Below are 20,640 nucleotides of genomic sequence, written 5' to 3'. Positions count from 1 at the left end.
CTCATAACTATAAAATTAGTTGTCATGTTTTATGAATAATGAACGTCTTCTTGTTTCTAATTACATATTGGAAGTGAAATTCCTTTTTCCCTTTCAAATACAAATTCTTAATTATCGATGTTTTATGAAAGACTGCTCATAAAGGTTGTTTAAATTAAGAAAACAACAATTTAATTTTTAGGGCAAAAATGAAAAACCAAATCCTCTTTATTTGGACCGTCCATCATTCTATACCACAGAGGTAGAAAACTATCATAGAAACATTAAAAACAATCATTTTCACAGCATCAAGCACATCATACAAATGCTGCATTTTTACATTTGCTACTACACCATTACAATATGAGCCCAACAGAAGCGATCTGGAGCCGAGCTGCGGGATTTGGCCTGAGAAGTAACAAGACTGTTAAGCTGCCAGACGTACTGGAACTAATGTATGCAGCTTTTTCACACATCACTACCAAATGCTGGCAGGATATAGAACAGCTCGCCATAAAAGAAGAAGAGAAAATGATGCGCCTGGTTGGCTTCGTGGATTCTGTTGTTCATACGCTCATTATCAACGTAGCAGGTGATACTCCAAGAACTGAAATTTATTGCTCAGATTCGGATAAGGAAGGAGCTAAGAGATTACCAGACAACTGACTAAGTACTATCTTCAGTGGCTTCAATATTTAACTATACGATGAAATTCTTCAATACTCTCTTATGTTACACACAGCTTATGCAGAAAAAGTATCCTGTGGTTAAGTCAGGAATTTTCGTAATTCTTGTTTTTAATTACAATAGTACGTTAGCTAAAAACAATAATGTGTTACGGTTTTCGTCTGGTTGTCTAAGGAGCGTATTGTGTGAGATTTTCTGTGTATTATTTCATTCTGCTTAAAAATTAAATGACATTCGAAGCTGTATTGCTCCTCTGCTCGTCTCTTTTTACATGTGAACTGCAGCTGGCCACGTCACTGCAGGCTAGCTGTACCAGCTGACTGGCCAGTGCTGTCCAAGTTAAATGCGCTGGTAACACTGTTGTCCCGTATTATCGCTAAGTTGATGTGCGTGTAATGCACAGCACAAAACATACCCTTATTATCGTACTGAACAGTACTTGAGACAGCTTGGCTACAGTCGCAGTTGAAATGGAAATCCAATGCGGTTCCACCAAATGCAGAAGAATACATAGTGCAATGTTTACACCAGGTTTATTCTTATGATGAGCAGATTATAGCAGCCCACCATCCTGTCCACACCACGATTTTGCACACTCCTGCAGTAAACCCTACAGCATCTTCTCCCACACCTGCCCTGTTGTCCCCCCTTCCCGACCTAAGCGTCTTCTGTACACACATTATGCACCCCAGTCAAGATCTCTGCTCACCCAAGTGGGCCATAATGCCTACAGAGATGACAGAGAGAGAGTATTCCTCTGAAGAGAGATTTTGATGGATAGCTAAAAGATAACCCTAATAGTGTGTGTACCCCGAAAGTAGCCTGTTCACTGCTCGGCACTTCTTTGATGATGAACAGCAATCTATCTTAATTGATAATGTTCTGGTACCTGCAAACAGTAAACCCCCACCCCCACTCTTTCTTACTTTCTTTCTGAGCAAATAATAAATGTCAATATTCACTGTTTATAGGACCAAGCTACAGGAAGGGCCAGTGATAGAAACAGTCTGCCAGCTGAGGATGCTAAATTTCCTGTCTGCTACTTAAAATAAATGGCAATTGTTCATAAATACTAGCACTGTGCTCTACATGTCTACATATACAAGTGAATGCAGATTTTTGACATCAAGAGGAAATGGAGAAGAAGAAATAAAACATGAACACTGTTGTCTATATCATTAGTATATCTTCTGCTTAGTCTTTCTAGAAAACAGTTGCAGGGAACTGAACAGAGGGAGTGTTCTCTCTCATTCATCACATCACATGTCCAACATTTAGGACAATCAAGAACTGTCGTTCTGTACAACAGAAAACAAAAGTAGACAGTACTGATGCACAAACTGTAATATTTTCAATTAATAAAGTTGTGTGATATATATCTTGTAGAGAATCAGAAGCATCTGCTGTTTTTGTCTTGTAAATTACTCTTTCGCATGAGGGCTCTTAAGAGAGTAATCAAATTGATTTTTTGCCCGAGATTGGAAGTCTTGCCACCAGTCCACCCCTACAAATCGAAGTAAGTCAGGTAGTCTTGCCTCCCACATCAAATACCTCAAACTCAAACTAAGGTGGAAGGCTCTCTTCCCTCCACCTCCCTATAAATCACTAGTTAATATAAAAGCCATCCTCCAGTTCCCATATTCATCCATGTAGTCAAATTATTTTAATATATCTAACAGCCACTTCATACAATAACATTTTCCATACTATCAGTTCAATCACCAAAAAAAAAAAAAAAAATCGAAATTTATACTTTTGTGTGGTGCTTCTTAAAAATGATCAAAATGAATCATATGACATATAGTAGACATTGTTAGATGTAAACTACAGAAGTAACAAAAAAATATTGATCTTGCATCTTCATTAATACGTGAGCAGTTTTGTTCATTATAACTGCTGTTTTTGGAAAGCCTGCGACTGCGTTGTTCATTATTTAAATCATGAATGAGGATGAGATACCTTGGCAGCACTTACGTCCTTTTGAGTTTTCATTACAGTAGACACTGATTTGAGATTCCAGTAAAAAGATGAACGCATAATTTTGAACTTCAGCTGAAGTTTAGTGAACACCTGAGCAGTACTTGCTTATGTACAAAAGTGAATTAAAATATGACTTGGATTGAGCTCATTTGATGAACGTAGCTGCCAAAGTATTTGTACAGTCATAACAATCAAAACTAGCACACTTATTGTTAATTTTATAATTTTGAAGAATTTATCATAAAAACTAAACATATATTTAATGTTTTGATTCCTTTGCTACCAATTACAGTATAATATAACACTGAATATTTCTATGTGACATATTTGTTTCGTCAGATATAACCTGTGATCAGGAAATACAACGGTGTTTACGGTAGTTCATTTAATGAGGTGTCAAATGATTCAGCGTCTACTATATGACATTACCATACATAATTGTGTGTAGTTTTTGTTATTGTTACTTGGAATTGCATTTACTTAGAATGTATAGTAACTTTATGTATGTATGTGTGAATAAAATGTAATAGATTAATGTCTTTCCACAGTATATGTTGTTTGCAATACATATTATGACTACTCCCCCTAAATCCCAAAGAAAGCAGGCGTTGACAGATGTGAAAATTACCGAACTATCAGTTTAATAAGTCACAGCTGCAAAATACTAACGCAAATTCTTTACAGACGAATGGAAAAACTGGTAGAAGCGGACCTCGGGGAAGATCAGTTTGGATTCCGTAGAAATGTTGGAACACGTGAGGCAACACTAACCTCACGACTTATCTTAGAAGAAAGATTAAGAAAAGGCAAACCTACGTTTCTAGCATTTGTAGACTTAGAGAAAGCTTTTGACAACGTTAACTGGAATACTCTCTTTCAAATTCTGAAGGTGGCAGGGGTAAAATACAGGGAGCGAAAGGCTATTTACAATTTGTACAGAAACCAGATGGCAGTTATAAGAGTCGAGGGGCATGAAAGGGAAGCAGTGGTTGGGAAAGGAGTGAGACAGGGTTGTAGCCTCTCCCCGATGTTATTCAATCTGTATATTGAGCAAGCAGTAAAGGAAACAAAAGAAAAATTCGGAGTAGGTATTAAAATTCATGGAGAAGAAGTAAAAACTTTGAGGTTCGCCGATGACATTGTAATTCTGTCAGAGACAGCAAAGGACTTGGAAGAGCAGTTGAACGGAATGGACAGTGTCTTGAAAGGAGGATATAAGATGAACATCAACAAAAGCAAAACAAGGATAATGGAATGTAGTCAAATTAAATCGGGTGATGCTGAGGGGATTAGATTAGGAATTGAGACACTTAAAGTAGTAAAGGAATTTTGCTATTTAGGGAGCAAAATAACTGATGATGGTCGAAGTAGAGAGGATATAAAATGTAGACTGGCAATGACAAGGAAATCGTTTCTGAAGAAGAGAAATTTGTTAACATCGAGTATAGATTTAAGTGTCAGGAAGTCGTTTTTGAAAGTATTTGTATGGAGTGTAGCCATGTATGGAAGTGAAACATGGACGATAACCAGTTTGGACAAGAAGAGAATAGAAGGTTTTGAAATGTGGTGCTACAGAAGAATGCTGAAGATAAGGTGGGTAGATCACGTAACTAATGAGGAGGTATTGAATAGGATTGGGGAGAAGAGAAGTTTGTGGCACAACTTGACTAGAAGAAGGGATCGGTTGGTAGGACATGTTTTGAGGCATCAAGGGATCACAAATTTAGCATTGGAGGGCAGTGTGGAGGGTAAAAATCGTAGAGGGAGACCAAGAGATGAATACACTAAGCAGATTCAGAAGGATGTAGGCTGCAGTAGGTACTGGGAGATGAAGAAGCTTGCACAGGATAGAGTAGCATGGAGAGCTGCATCAAACCAGTCTCAGGACTGAAGACCACAACAACAACAACCCCTAAATTTAAAAATCCAGACCTGTAATTGTTTTGCAAAACCAAATGTCAGTTATGTCTTCATTTGTTAATTCATTTATAGCTGTCATTACGTAAAAATCAAACAATGGAAAATCCAGGATGGAATGCAACAGTACCAGAGAAGGAAAGTTGCTACTCACCATATAGCGGAGATGCTGAGTCACGATAGGCACAATAAAAAGATTCACACAATTACAGCTTTCGGCCATTAAGGCCTTTGTCAGCAGTACACACGCACACACAAACACAACTTGCACACACATCTGCAGTCTCAGCGAGCTGAGACCACACTGCAAACAGCAGCACAAGTGCATGATGGGAGTGGCAACTGGGTGGGGGTAAGGAGGAGGCTTGGGTGGGGAGGGATAGTATGGTGGGAGTGGCCGACAGTCAAGTGTTGTAGTTTGGACGGAGGGCAGGAGGGAAGGTGTGGAGGGGGTAAGTAGCAGAAAGGAGAGAAATAAAAGAAATTAAAAGACTGGGTGTGGCGGTGAAATGACGGCTGTGTAGTGCTGGAATGTGAACAAGGAGGGGGCTGGATGGGCGAGGACAGTGACTAACGAAGGTTGAGCCAAGCAACAACGCAGGAACAGTATTTGTGTATATTTTTGCGTAATTTTTCGGACGTAATTCTACTTTCTTATGTAATTTTTCAGACGTAATTCTACTTTCTTATGTAATTTTTCATACGTAATTCTACTTTCTTATGTTATTTTTCGGATTTTTTGCACCAACATGGATCCATGCTCCTTCCATCTGCGTCAATACAGTAAAGTTTCCTTATTCCTAGCCAGATCCCAGTCCCACATACTGTTCCTGCGTTGTTGCTTGGCTCATGAAATCCCCCCTAATGGCCTTACCATCAAATTACCCATCTCTGGTTGCCACCCCTCCTTCCACAATGATCTCCACATGTTCAGAGTCCGCCAATCCTTAGCCCTCATCAACATAGTCCTGCAAAACCATATCAACCAACCCCAATCCTCCTTGCAGTACCTTCTCTCCATCCGCAAAATTCTCCTACTATGCAATCCCAAATTCCTGGAACCCATAACACACATTGAAACCCTTGCCCTGCAGGATCTTGAATAACATGCACAGTGCCACCTCAAAAAGCTCTCCATCCTACTCACTTCCTACTCCCACCTCAGAGTACCACTGTCCACCACTTCTACAACCACCTCCAAACCTCTCCCACGTCCCCTCATAGCTGACAAACCCTGTCTCGCAGACCTACTGCATTTACCCCACCCTCCAAAACTCCCTCCCGCCACCACACAGAACCTAAACAGACCCGCAACACAATCACAAACCTTTCCTCCAAAAGCCTTAGCCCCACAGAAATATCAGTCCTTTCCAAAGGCCTAACCTTTTGCCCCGCTCCCAAATTCAGTCATGCAGGACTTGTTAAAGACCGTCTCTCCTTCTCCCGGTGCCTACAGTGGAAACACTTTTTCGCTACCAACCCGACCAATCAGACTCAACCAAAGACTAATATTGAACCTTGCCTAACTCAGTTCACTCCTCCATCCAACCGTGATCCACCTCCACTGCCTCCAAACCACCCCCTGTTAACTTTCCAGAATTTCTTAACCTCGAACCTTGCCTCTACATCTTTCCCCAAATCCCTCAACATGCAAAGTAACCTTACATCCACAGAAAGAACCTCAGGACACCATCTAAAAATTGATTCCGACCTTATAATCCTACCTGCTGATAAAGGCTCCACCACCGTTGTTTTGAACTGCAAGGATTACGTGGCAGGACGACTCCATCAGCTGTCAGATACTTCCACCTACAAACCATGCCAGAGTGATTCCATTCCAGTAATCCAGCAGGATCTCCAGTCACTACTCAAATCCTTAGGCCCATCTCAGAACCTCTCCCAAGAGCCCATCTCTCTACTTACCCCTACCACTCCCTGCACTCCCACCTTCTACATGCTTCCTAAAGTCCATAAACCCAACCACTCAGGACGCCCCATTGTGGCCAGTTACTGTGCCGCCACAGAGAGAATCTCTGTCTCTTAGACGAACACCTTCAACCTATTACCCGGAACCTATACTCCTATATAAAAGATACCAACCATTTCCTCGACCAACTCTCCACAGTTCCTGTCCCTTTACCACACGGTGTCATGCTTGTCACTATTGATGCCACCTCCCTGTACACTAACATTCCTAATGCCCAGGGCCTTACTGCTGTCGAACACTACCTTTCCAGACACCCTATGGATTCCAAACCAACAACCTCCTTCCTAGTCTCTATGACCAACTATATCCTCACCCACAATTACTTCTCCTTTAAAGGCATTACCTAAAAATAAATCCACGGTATGGCTATGGGCACCCGCATGGCACCATCCTATGCTAACCTATTCATGGGCCATCTAGAGGAATCCTTCCTAAAAACCCAGAATCCTAAACCCCTCACCTGGTTCAGATTCATTGATGACATCTTTGCTATCTGGCTTGAAGGTGAGGATACCTCAACAACTTCTCCCCCATTTGCTTCACCTGGTCCTACTCAACCCAACAAGCCACCTTCCTAGATGTTGACCTTCACCTCAGAGATGGCTACATCAGTACCTCCGTCCATATCAAACTTACTAACCACCAGCAATACCTCCATTTCAACAGCTGCCACCCATTCCATACCAAGAAGTCCCTTCCGTACAGCCTAGCCACCCGTGGTCATCGCATCTGCAGTGACGAGCAGTCCCTCTCAAAATATACCGAGGGTCTCACTGAAGCCTTGACTGACCATAATTATCCTCTCATCCTTGTACAAAAACAAATCTCCCGTGCCTTATCTTTCCAGTCTCCCACCACCTCCCAAAGTCCCACAGTCCGGCCACAGAGGAACATTCCCCTCGTAACTGAGTACCATCCGGGACTGCAGCAACTGAATTATATTCTCTGCCAGGGTTTTGATTACCTCTCGTCATGCCCTGAAATGGGAAGTGTCCTGCCATCCTTCCCACCCCTCCCACCGTGGTATTCCGCCGTCCACCGAACCTACACAATATACTCGTCCATCCTTACACAAACCCTGCTCCCAATTCCTTACCTCATGGCTCATACTGCTGTAATAGACCTAGATGCAAGACCTGTCCCATACATCCTCCTACCACCACCTACTCCAGTCTGGTCACTAACATCACCTATCCCATCAAAGGCAGGGCTACCTGTGAAACCAGTCATGTGATTTACAAGCTAAGCTGCAACCTCGGTGCTGCTTTCTATGTAGACATGATAACCAACAAGCCGTCTGTCCGCATGAATGGCCACCGACAAACTGTGGCCAAGAAACAAGTGGACCACCCTGTTGCTGAACATGCTGCCAAACATGATATCCCTCATCTGAATGACTGCTCCACAGCCTGTGCAATATGGATCCTTCCCATCAACACCAGCTTTTCTGAATTGTGCAGGTGGGAACTTTCCCTGCAATACATCCTATGTTCCCGTAACCCTCCTGGTCTCAACCTTCGTTAGTCACTGTCCTCATCCATCCAGCCCCCTCCCTGTTTCCATTCCAGTACTACACAGCCGTCATTTCAACCCCAACCCCAGTCTTTTAATTTCTTTTATTTCTCTCCTTCCCGTTACTTATCCCCTCCCCCCTCCGCACCTTTCTCCTGCCCTCCATCTAAACTGCAACACTTGACTGTCCGCCACTCCCACCATACTATCCCTCCCACTCCAGACTCCTCCTTACCCCCACCCAGTTGCTACTCCTATCGTGTACTGGTGCTGCTGTTCGCAGTGTGGTCTCAGATCTCTCAGACTGCAGATGTGTATGGAAGTTTGGTAAGTCACATCATATATATATATATATATATATATATATATATATATATATATATATATATATATATATATATATATATATATATATATATATATATATATATATATTAGAATGAAGGCATCTCTTTACTCTGAAATTATTAGTACATCTTTGGTCCATACCTGTATCCATTCCGGTATGTGACCTGAGAGAAAGGAATCCTTATCACTATCTCCCACTCCCTTCAGTAGGCAAAATTACCCAGACCAAATGGTACCCCCATTGACAAAACTTAACATTGTGTCAATCCCTTGTCAATAAAAATAAAACTTTAAAACATACTATAAATAAAACAAAATAAAATTGGATGATTTCCTAATAATCTACCCAAGAACAAATGAAGAGCAATATAGGCAAACAGCAATCTCAAATCTTACCTATCAACATGGTCTAAGGGCATAAGGCATTTTACCGAGCGAGATAGCGCAGTGGTTAGACACTGGACTCGCATTCGGGAGGACGACGGTTCAATCCCGCGTCCGGCCATCCTGATTTAGGTTTTCCGTGATTTCCCTAAAGCGCTCCAGGCAAATGCCGGGATGGTTCCTTTCAAAGGGCACGGCCGACTTCCTTCCCTGTCCTTCCCTAATCTGATTAGACCGATGACCTCGCTGTCTGGTCTCCTTCCCCAAAACAACCCCCATAAGGCATTTTAGACTTACACTGGTAATCAGTCATCTGTTTCTCTTTTGTTCTACGAGGCTTTACGTTCTGTACTGCAGAAGCTGCTGGTATCAGTGGCAGTAAGTTGCCAGCTTGCTTACAAGTCTTAATATGTCCCACATGAATAATTGCAGTCTTTGTTGGTGTCTGTATTTTAACATTGACAGGTGACATTTTCACTACTTGGTGTGGCCCATGGTATCAAATCAGGAATTTCTTTATTTTGCCTTTTGGTGTGTTTGGATTCGTCACTAATACCCATTGGCCAATCCTGTATTGCGGTAACCTCCCTACGCATTGTCCCACCTGCTCTTGTCATTCTGAAGCTTTTGTTTTTACTTGTTGTCACATGTCTCATAATTTTTTGCAAACTTTTTTAGTGATTTGACATCGGACCCAAGCTTTGGCTTAATCACTTCAAAAGCTGAAGGCATTTTTCTTCCCTATATTACCTTGTATTGTGAAAGATCGGTAGCCATATGGACTTCAGAATTGTACACGGATGTTATAAAATTTAAATATGCACCCCAATTTTCCTGGCTACTGCTAACATAATGTCTCAACTTCTTTGAAATTGTGCGATGAACTATCTTTGTTCTCCAATTGATTTGAGGGTGGAAGGGATTTGTTCCCAATCATATAATAATTTTGCTCTGCTTTGTTCAATTGTTGGGATGTGTATGCTACAGGACGCTCTTTACCATCTGCATCCCGTCCTAGGACAACTCCCAGAGCCATATTACTTGTATCACAAAACAGAATAACTTTTTTTCAAATTGGGAATATCAGAACTGGGCCCAATGTCAATGCTCGGTTTAAAGTATCGAACACTGTGTGACATTTGGTAGACTATTCAAATTTTACTCCTTTCCATAATGAACAGTTCAAAGGTCCATTTCAGCAAGTCCTTCATGAATTGTCAATAACAATTACAGAAGCTAATGAAACTCTGCAGCTGTTTAAGTGTCATTAGTGGAAAAAGAATTCTGGACTCCTGAGACCAAGTGTGGATCTGTTCTTACACTTTCATTGCTAATTATATGCCCAAGATAATTTACTTCGATTGCTTCAGGATGACATTCATCAATTCTTAATGAAAATCATGCTGTTCTGTCTTCTGAATACCTCCTCCGTCCACCATGTGTGCCCTTTGAAAACATCATTATGTCATCCAGATAGGTCAAGCATTGTTTTGGTTTCAGTTCCCTAAGTACCCCATCCAATAATCTCTGAAAGGTGGTGGGAACACACTTGAGCCCAAATGGCATTCTACGGTATTGGAAATGCCTCATCCCGCCCCCGCAAACAGAAAAAGCTATCTTTGGTTCATCGTCTGGCACTACTTCTGTTTGATGATATCCGCTACTTAGATCCACTGTGGAGAAATAATTACACTGACTCAAGTTGTCAAGAGTCTCTGTTTGTAACCGATATGCACTGGTGATTGTTCACACACTGAGGTATCACTTAGTCACAGCAAAATCTTTATTTTTTAGTGCCATCTGGTGACTTTCTCGGGACCAAAATTACAGATGCTCCCCAGGGACTATGACTAGGCTCAATAATACCATTAGCTAGGTGATGGTCAATGATATTCTGTGTTGAGTGAGTGGCATTCCTGCTAATGAACCACTCGGATTAAACAAATCCATGAACTGCAGTAACAAAGCTTCCATTGCTTCTCTATTATTTCCCTGCAAATGTTTCACTTCTCATGTAATGCAGACACATTGTCATTTTGTTTGCAACAGAGGTCCTCACTTGACCTATCCCTGTCATCTCTTCCAAAACATGCAAATTACCAATTAGCAAACCCTTTGGTCGACTCACTTTGTCCCTGTCAAAATTATTGAATACTGATCGGAATTATAAAATCTCTGTCCACTTCACTGACGTGTACTATACTTCTGCATACAAAACAGTGTGACCTATCCAATTCGTAATTAGTTTCCTATGGCTCTACAACATAGAATAAATCCTTAGGTAGATCTGTATCCATGCTCACCCTGTTCTTTGCATTGTTGTATCACTTGGATTGATCTTTCGTGCCAGTGTTCGCAGTTTATTGGGTACCACCTAAATGATCGGTGAACCCTGTGACAGTGTAACACTTGTAGCTGTTGCCCCTAGCGGAAAAAATGTCCCACCACATTCAGTTGTACGTTGAAAAAGGTTAATTTCTGCATGATGTTTCCACAATACCCCTCACAAACACTCAGCAGTACGTCTACGTGCCATCGAAAAGGCTTATTCCCCACATTAAAACTGAAAAGCAGTGTCCCCAATGACTTCATGTCATTATCACCTACTCCATGTGACCTATATCGTGACAACCTCAGTGTCTTTCTGGCCAAAAGATCCAGACTGACTACTGACATGTGAGTTACTATATCCACCAGAAATTTGTATTCCGCCGCTCGTGGTCTTGCGGTAGCATTCTCGCTTCCCGCGCACGGGGTCCCGGGTTCAATTCCCGGCGGGGTCAGGGATTTTTCCTGCCTCGAGATGACTGGGTGTTGTTGTGTCGTCTTCATCATCATCATCATTCATCCCCATTACGGTCGGAGGAAGGCAATGGCAAACCACCTCTGCTAGGAGCTTGCCTAGTACAGCGGTGCGGGTCTCCCGCATCGTCCCCTACGCTCCTCAGAGTATGGGACCTCATCATCAATATTTACTTTGCTAGCAAGCAACACTCCATTCTGCATTCGTTTCTGTGGTCTTGTGTTCTGCTGGGAATGCCATCCTAAGGATGAGGCATCCCTGTTCCCGTTTAATGGTATTGCTTGTCTGATGCTTTCTTCCAACAGTCACGCACTTTGCGGCGTACCACTCCACATTCATAACATTCAGGCTGACGACATTGTTTCCTGATGTGGCCCATGTGCTCACTTTTAAAATGCTCCACTTCACACTGTGATCACTCTGTTTCCATGTGCAGCAATCCTAATGGCAGCAGATAAGTCACTTGGGTTCTCCTTTCAGATCCTTCTTGACATTTCAACAGGAATACCTATGAGAAACACATCCAGAGCTCTGTTCTCTGCCTCACACAGACTCATTCTATCAGACTCCACATTCTGCATTATTTCATATGCTTGTGAGTTCTGTTTCCTAATTCTGTCAGAGAAGGAGTCCACCAATTCGCTGTGCTTCTGTGATGGTCCATTGAGTTTTTCCTGGAAGAATGCCACGCTGTCCTGCTTCTGATAGCTTTGTATTAGACTGTTAGCAGTTCATCAAATGTTTGGACCTTACTGAGGTATCATGGTATATAATGTATGTTTTTGCATCACCTGCTTACCTTAATCTAGCCATATTCAATGACGTTACTTGTGACCATTTTCCTAGTTTGGTGGCATCCTTTGCACCACTAATAAAAATAGATACATCCTTGTTGCTTTTTCTGAGAATGGCACTATGAGGTTAGCTGCTACAGGATTTGATGGAATGGGTGGGTACACTCAATACAGTTTTATTCTCTCCTTAATCAAGGAATCCTTAGTCCCCAACAGCTTCTCATTGCTCATTTCTCTTCCAAAATACTTCATTGTTTTGCCCACGTTCTGTTAGAATTTGTAAAATGCAGCCATCTGCCCCTTCAAAGTTTCACCCGTTTCATTCAGAGTGGCTACTCATGTGTGGCATTTGTGAGTAAACTCCAGCTGCCATTATACTGGAAAAGAAGGAAACTGCATGCACAATAGGCACAAAAAAGGGAATTAAATGACACTTAATCTGTATGCAGCATCATAGCCCAATGAGATTCTGTGCCCTGCTGTGCTTCATGACCAATCCTACATTTGCTACAGGTAGCTGACACTGCTTGAACACATGGCAGTCATGCCCATATAAACTGCAGTACGGATGCCTCAATGGCTGCAAGTAAACTTCTTTAGTGTTCCCACGGAACTGAGACAAGTCTGTAGGTTCCTGTGGTCTAACAAACGACATTCTTAATGTACTATGAAGGTCCTTATGGCTCAATGTAGCCATAAGAAAATACAGAACAAGAAAGCAAAGGAAATATCAGTCTCTCACCAAACCACATTGTTACGAAGTTCACCTCGTGGCTGTGGACCTCACATTGGAGTTGCATAGATGGTCAGCAAGAAGCTAGCTGAGATAGTCTGTGCGTTTACGATAAGCACTGTGTCCATATGGCAAAGTGCTTAACACAACTGACTAGTAAGAAGGAGAGTGAGGGTTCAAGTCTCGATCTGGCACACATTTTCACTAGGCACCTCCAATACTGCATCAAGTCCCGATGCAGCTGATGTCATCAGTTTCTTCAATTTCTTTTCTTTTTTCCTCCATCCTCCTTCAGTTTTTATAATCAGACATTTGTTAAGAAGGGTGGGGTTTTCATGTGGGCACTTTCCCTTGCTGTCAGCTCTCCTAGGGTTTTCAGACATAAACAACCTTTCAGAGGCTGTTTTCTGTTGGTTTGACACCTGAAGACTTGTTGTTGTGTTGTACCTAGCCTTCCTTGCCATACTCTGTTTTGTCACTAGTATGGTGGCACCTCTTGGCTTTCATAATGCCACTATGATTCACTTGCACACTTGAGTGCTCTGTTGTTCCCCAGTGCTGTGATAGCTTCTATGTTTGTCAACTGGCTCAGCATTTCCCCCTAGAAGGCAGTTTGGCTTGTGGGAGCAGCAAAGGTAGAACTTGGACAAATTTTTGTCATCCCCTGGGGCTACTGTCCTGAGGCATAACACTTCTGTCAATCCTATCTGGCAAGGGCCCCATTAGATGAACAGTACTGAAGAATCAGTTGAACAAGTGACAGCCTTCGTGGATGAGCTACATTTTGTTAAGACCTTCCTACAAATCTCTGTCTGCCATCTGCTTTTCGTACTATTTGTTTCATGTGGTCATTCCACTTACGATTGTTCTAGATATTCACTTCTAGACGTTTTATGGTGGATACTGTTTCCAGAATCTCTCATCAATAGTGTAATTAGACAATAGTGGCTTTCTTATTCCATGTATGTGCAAGATCTTACACTTACATACACTCCTGGAAATGGAAAAAAGAACACATTGACACCGGTGTGTCAGACCCACCATACTTGCTCCGGACACTGCGAGAGGGCTGTACAAGCAATGATCACACGCACGGCACAGCGGACACACCAGGAACCGCGGTGTTGGCCGTCGAATGGCGCTAGCTGCGCAGCATTTGTGCACCGCCGCCGTCAGTGTCAGCCAGTTTGCCGTGGCATACGGAGCTCCATCGCAGTCTTTAACACTGGTAGCCTGCCGCGACAGCGTGGATGTGAACCGTATGTGCAGTTGACGGACTTTGAGCGAGGGCATATAGTGGGCATGCGGGAGGCCGGGTGGAAGTACCGCCGAATTGCTCAACACGTGGGGCGTGAGGTCTCCACAGTACATCGATGTTGTCGCCAGTGGTCGGCGGAAGGTGCACGTGCCCGTCGACCTGGGACCGGACCGCAGCGACGCACGGATGCACGCCAAGACCGTAGGATCCTACGCAGTGCCGTAGGGGACCGCACCGCCACTTCCCAGCAAATTAGGGACACTGTTGCTCCTGGGGTATCGGCGAGGACCATTCGCAACCGTCTCCATGAAGCTGGGCTACGGTCCCGCACACCGTTAGGCCGTCTTCCGCTCACGCCCCAACATCGTGCAGCCCGCCTCCAGTGGTGTCGCGACAGGCGTGAATGGAGGGACGAATGGAGACGTGTCGTCTTCAGCGATGAGAGTCGCTTCTGCCTTGGTGCCAATGATGGTCGTATGCGTGTTTGGCGCCGTGCAGGTGAGCGCCACAATCAGGACTGCATACGACCGAGGCACACAGGGCCAACACCCGGCATCATGGTGTGGGGAGCGATCTCCTACACTGGCCGTACACCACTGGTGATCGTCGAGGGGACACCGAATAGTGCACGGTACATCCAAACCGTCATCGAACCCATCGTTCTACCATTCCTAGACCGGCAAGGGAACTTGCTGTTCCAACAGGACAATGCACGTCCGCATGTATCCCGTGCCACCCAACGTGCTCTAGAAGGTGTAAGTCAACTACCCTGGCCAGCAAGATCTCCGGATCTGTCCCCCATTGAGCATGTTTGGGACTGGATGAAGCATCGTCTCACGCGGTCTGCACGTCCGGCACGAACGGTGGTCCAACTGAGGCGCCATGTGGAAATGGCATGGCAAGCCGTTCCACAGGACTACATCCAGCATCTCTACGATCGTCTCCATGGGAGAATAGCAGCCTGCATTGCTGCGAAAGGTGGATATACACTGTACTAGTGCCGACATTGTGCATGCTCTGTTGCCTGTGTCTATGTGCCTGTGGTTCTGTCAGTGTGATCATGTGATGTATCTGGCCCCAGGAATGTGTCAATAAAGTTTCCCCTTCCTGGGACAATGAATTCACGGTGTTCTTATTTCAATTTCCAGGAGTGTATGTTCTGGGTCAACTGCCAAAGCATTCTCCATTCATCAATCGTCTGCATATCGTCTTCCAATGTTGCTACTTTATTATAGACTATGACATTATCTGCAAAAATCTTAAAGAGCATCCAACGCTTTCTACCAGATCATTCAGAACATTGTAAACAGTATGGCCCATTCCGTCTTTCATTTTCCGTCCAGTGACAAATGAACCCACCACTGTCCGCCACTCACTCTCGGGGGAGGACAGACTGGTTAGATGTTGCATATTGGAAGACGTAGTGACAACAGGGTCTTCCATTGGCACCAAAGGTGTCACAGGTCTCATTGAATCCCCATGTCATCACAGCCTTGAGCATCAGCCAGAAGTCTGTTGACTGTAGCCAACATAGCTTCAGCTATTTATGAAAAGCAGCCAGTTCTCCTAGTGTCTGCTCACTGAAAGCACAGCCCTTAGCCATATCATACTGTGTAAAAACTTTTGTATAAGTTCTCAAAAAATACAAACAAAGCAGTCAGGATTAACTCAGAAAGTACTAGCAGACCCCACAAAAGAGAAAATTACCCAACTGTGGTGCTATTGAGGTTGGAATGTATGCAACATATAAGGTGAGAATAAAGAAACACTAAAATCTGCTCTGCAGCATTCTACTACAGTCTGAGATAGTGAGATCTGCAAGCTCTTAAAACAGATTAAAATTTGTCTACTGAAAATGAATGTATCTCTAGTTACCTTTTACTAGAAACTCTATGTACCCAAAAACTACTGCAGGAAATGTGCAAACTCCAATGCACTGATCTTAACTACAGGGCTATTACAAATGATTGAAGCGATTTCATAAATTCACTGTAGCTTCATTCATTGACATATGGTCACGACACACTACAGATACGTAGAAAAACTCAAAGTTTTGTTTGGCTGAAGCCGCACTTCAGGTTTCTGCCGCCAGAGTGCTCGAGAGCGCAGTGAGACAAAATGGCGACAGGAGCCGAGAAAGCGTATGTCGTGCTTGAAATGTACTCACATCAGTCAGTCATAACAGTGCAACGACACTTCAGGACGAAGTTCAACAAAGATCCACCAACTGCTAACTCCATTCGGCGATGGTATGCGCAGTTTAAAGCTCCTGGATGCCTCTGTAAGGGGAAATCAACGGGTCGGCCTGCAGTGAGCGAAGAAACGGTTGAACGCGTGCGGGCAAGTTTCACGCGTAGCCCGCGGAAGTCGACGAATAAAGCAAGCAGGGAGCTAAACGTACCACAGCCGACGGTTTGGAAAATCTTACGGAAAAGGCTAAAGCAGAAGCCTTACCGTTTACAATTGCTACAAGCCCTGACACACGATGACAAAGTCAAACGCTTTGAATTTTCGGCGCGGTTGCAACAGCGCATGGAAGAGGATGCGTTCAGTGCGAAACTTGTTTTCAGTGATGAAGCAACATTTTTTCTTAACGGTGAAGTGAACAGACACAATGTGCGAATCTGGGCGGTAGAGAATCCTCACGCATTCGTGCACCAAATTCGCAGTTCACCAAAAGTTAACGTGTTTTGTGCAATCTCACGGTTTAAAGCTTACGGCCCCTTTTTCTTCTGCGAAAAAAAAACGTTACAGGACACGTGTATCTGGACATGCTGGAAAATTGGCTCATGCCACAACTGGAGACCGACAGCGCCAACTTCATCTTTCAACAGGATGGTGCTCCACCGCACTTCCATCATGATGTTCGGCATTTCTTAAACAGGAGATTGGAAAACCGATGGATCGGTCGTGGTGGAGATCATGATCAGCAATTCATGTCATGGCCTCCACGCTCTCCCGACTTAACCCCATACGATTTCTTTCTGTGGAGTTCTGTGAAAGATTCAGTGTTTAAACCTCCTCTACCAAGAAACGTATCAGAACTGCGAGCCCGCATCAACGATGCTTTCGAACTCATTGATGGGGACATGCTGCGCCGAGTGTGAGAGGAACTTGATTATCGGCTTGATGTCTGCCGAATCACTAAAGGGGCACATATCGAACATTTGTGAATGCCTAAAAAAACTTTTTGCGTTTTTGTATGTGTGTGCAAAGCATTGTGAAAATATCTCAAATAATAAAGTTATTGTAGAGCTGTGAAATCGCTTCAATCATTTGTAATAACCCTGTATATGCTGAGATTTAAATGTGGAGGTGCAACATTGTGTTTCTGACAGCCTAAAAATTTACATCTGGTGATTTGTTCAGAAACTGCAACGGCTTCCCAAATCAATGTGGAAGGCTTTACATTTTAATGTGCTGGTGTGCTTGCCTTTTGGATGAAAAAACAAAGGAAAGGAAGAGGAAGTGCACATGGTGGCAATGAGAGTTCCCTCGCAAATGGGCTACCCGCAGAGCTTATGCATAATTAACTCTCAAAGATGGTGCATATTTCAAAAATTAAGTGAGAATGAGCATTTAAGACTTCGGTAGTTTGATGTCCCCTGTAATTTCTCCTGTGTACAAAACAACCACAAACTTTTGGGAAGCGATTCCACCAGAGGGTCGGTTGGCAATAATTTTCAATTCTTGGCCATTGGGTATTCCTTTCCCACTTTAGGATATCAAAAAGCTCAAAATGCAATATTATTGTTTGGATTTGTGAGGCCATTGTGCAAGTTTTGTCCCAGGATGGAAGCTATTAAAATTCCTAACTGTAAGAAAGTAAAATAATAATGTAAGAATGTATAATATATAAATAAAAGAATATGTAATGAAATTCTTTAACTTACTCTTATTAATTGTTGTGAAGCTGGCAGATATACCTTGCCCTGATATACCTTGCCCTACAATTTTGTCCTCATTTTTGCCTAGTATAGATGGATAAAATAGCATTTGAAAAAAAATTGTTTTATAATTTTTATTGTTTATAGTGTCAGTGATCACTTAACTATTCTTTTTGATTTCATAATATGAGCTCTTACATTTCTTTTTGTTATAGTTCCGAGAACAGTTTCAGTTAAGTTTTATCTTAATTTGTGAATGCATGATCAACATTGTATACGTGAGACTGAAGTGTCTAATGAGAAATGCAATGTACTAGCTATAACAAACCTCAAGAAAGAGAAATATACTCTGATTTCTTTCCTGAAATGCAAAGCATATTTCATAAGCTCTTCAAAGGAAATAAATTTTGTAAAATTTGCTAACAGTGAGATACTTTTTAGTGCTTTGGAATGATTTACTTGTTTCAGCCAGTAAAACAATATCAAATTTCTGACAACACTTTTTGCATAATGTACATTCCCAACAATATTAAAGTGTGTTTTTTAGGCATTCTTATACATTACTTGCCTTCATTACATTCATCAGATCGACAATTACCTCCTGCAAACAAAATTCCGTTTCCTAACATGGCCATTATTGGTGTATGGCCCTTTTCAAACAAATACCTTAATTTATTGGCAACTACTTCATCTAAATGCCTAAACCAATCCAATTTTCTGTTAGCAAAATTCTCACCCACTCTGTTTAAACTATTCTCTTAACTGTTTTCTTCCACCTGTTTTCTTGTTCTTTTCTAACTACTTAAATTAGCACTTTGGCTTGGACTGGCACTGCACGGCCACTGGCTCCTGCAATTTCTTCTTGATGTTTACCATTAGGAGGAGCTGTTTCAATTTCCACAACTACGTGTGGAAACATAAAAATAAAATCATCCACCTCATGATCCTCCAAATGAAAAATAATTTCTTCTGCTTATGGGGGTGAGGCTTCGATGACCTTCAAAAAATATAACACATTTTGTAGGCAAAATGAGCTTCACATCATATTCCGTATATCTTAATGTATTCAAAAATTTTATTTGGATTGTCCACATGTAAATGAAATTAAAACAATTCTTTTTTTCAGCTAACTGCATGTGAAAACAAATGGCTGGAAACTGTCAAAGGGTATGAAAGAAAATGGAATTTTTACCCCCCAGGCATTTGGGACCTATACATGGAAGGCACATTGACTTTGTGGCAGCACCCAATAGTGGAACTTTATTTTAATTGTTTTGCTAGTAATTGCTGATGCTAGTTACAAAATAATACATTTGAATGTTGGCACACAATGTTGCTTTTCATGTGATGACATACATAGAAACTCACATCTTACAGTATGTTAGAGAACACCACTCTACAAATACCAACACCAGGTCCCCTCCCTGCTATGAAGCCTTTTGTTTAGAAGAAAATATCATTAAGCCATTTGCAGGTCATCATCCTGAAAATGTGTTTGGTATTATGAGCTCTGTTTTCAGAGTTTTGAGGAAACAAATGCTGCTGAGTCCATAGGCTGCTGTGGTGACAAAATCTCAAATCTATGTTCCTCCAGGAACATACAACAGCGAAGAGAATGAGAGGAACTTAATATCTGGGTCTTGGAGGGACAGTCGTACTCCAATGGCACCACTGCCCAAAACTGGTTGTTGACCATCATTGTTGAATGATAACAGAAAAGAATATACAGAAATCTTCTGCGGTATTTGGGGTTCTATATGATGGAAATACGGAAAATAATTAATTTATGTAATGTAATTATTGTAAATATGTAAAATATTACCAAATATATAACTCGTAAAATAATGTAATAAATTTACTTACTGGTACCACTTCCTAAGAGCTCCTATGGTAGAGTGGTCTATAATTATCTGTATGGAACTTCTACAAGTTGTGATACATATATTGCAGTGTAAATGTACCGTGAGATTTACGCAAAAAAGTTTGCAAAACACTATTGTACACAGTAAAATACACAGGTATAGTTCATTTATTCACAGAAGTACATGGAAAAGAAAACACAAACTGAAGTAAATTACATTAGCATATTCTATTAAACTGTGGGCAACTGCAAACAAACTTCCACATTTTGAAAGAAATAGTCCACATTGGGTGTAGGATGCTTTGTGTTAAAAGTCATGTCTGGTTTCATGCCACTAGAAGATGCATGCTCATGTGACAAAGATTTAAAAGCTAAACAAACACCCAACACAGCTACAAACTACACCTAGTCTAACAAAAAACATCACTTCTTTCCAAGATTGGTCAACTTCACTGACACTCTTTTGCATACAGAAGAAATGAAACTGCTTTTAAAAAAGTCTGAAACATA

At 42.2% G+C, this 20,640-nt stretch overlaps 1 protein-coding gene across 2 annotated transcripts in view; it reads left to right on the top strand.

Moving 5' to 3' along the window:
• The window catches only part of LOC126237284 (uncharacterized), a 182,527-nt gene extending 162,490 nt beyond the window's left edge, over positions 1-20,037 (top strand). Inside the window, exon 9 of one of the 2 annotated variants that reach the window (XM_049947230.1) lies at positions 19,396-20,037. The gene's annotated coding sequence lies outside the window, so the exon portion shown is untranslated. Of the gene's footprint in view, positions 1-1,637; positions 3,152-19,395 lie in introns of those variants that run through there. The other variant, XM_049947229.1, reaches the window with a different exon arrangement.
• The last annotated feature ends 603 nt before the right edge of the window (positions 20,038-20,640 follow it).

Source organism: Schistocerca nitens, chromosome 2 (assembly GCF_023898315.1).
Source record: "Schistocerca nitens isolate TAMUIC-IGC-003100 chromosome 2, iqSchNite1.1, whole genome shotgun sequence".
NCBI classification, from domain to species: domain Eukaryota; kingdom Metazoa; phylum Arthropoda; class Insecta; order Orthoptera; family Acrididae; genus Schistocerca; species Schistocerca nitens.
Note: the sequence above shows the minus strand (reverse complement) of the source record. Positions and strands in the feature narration are given on the sequence as shown.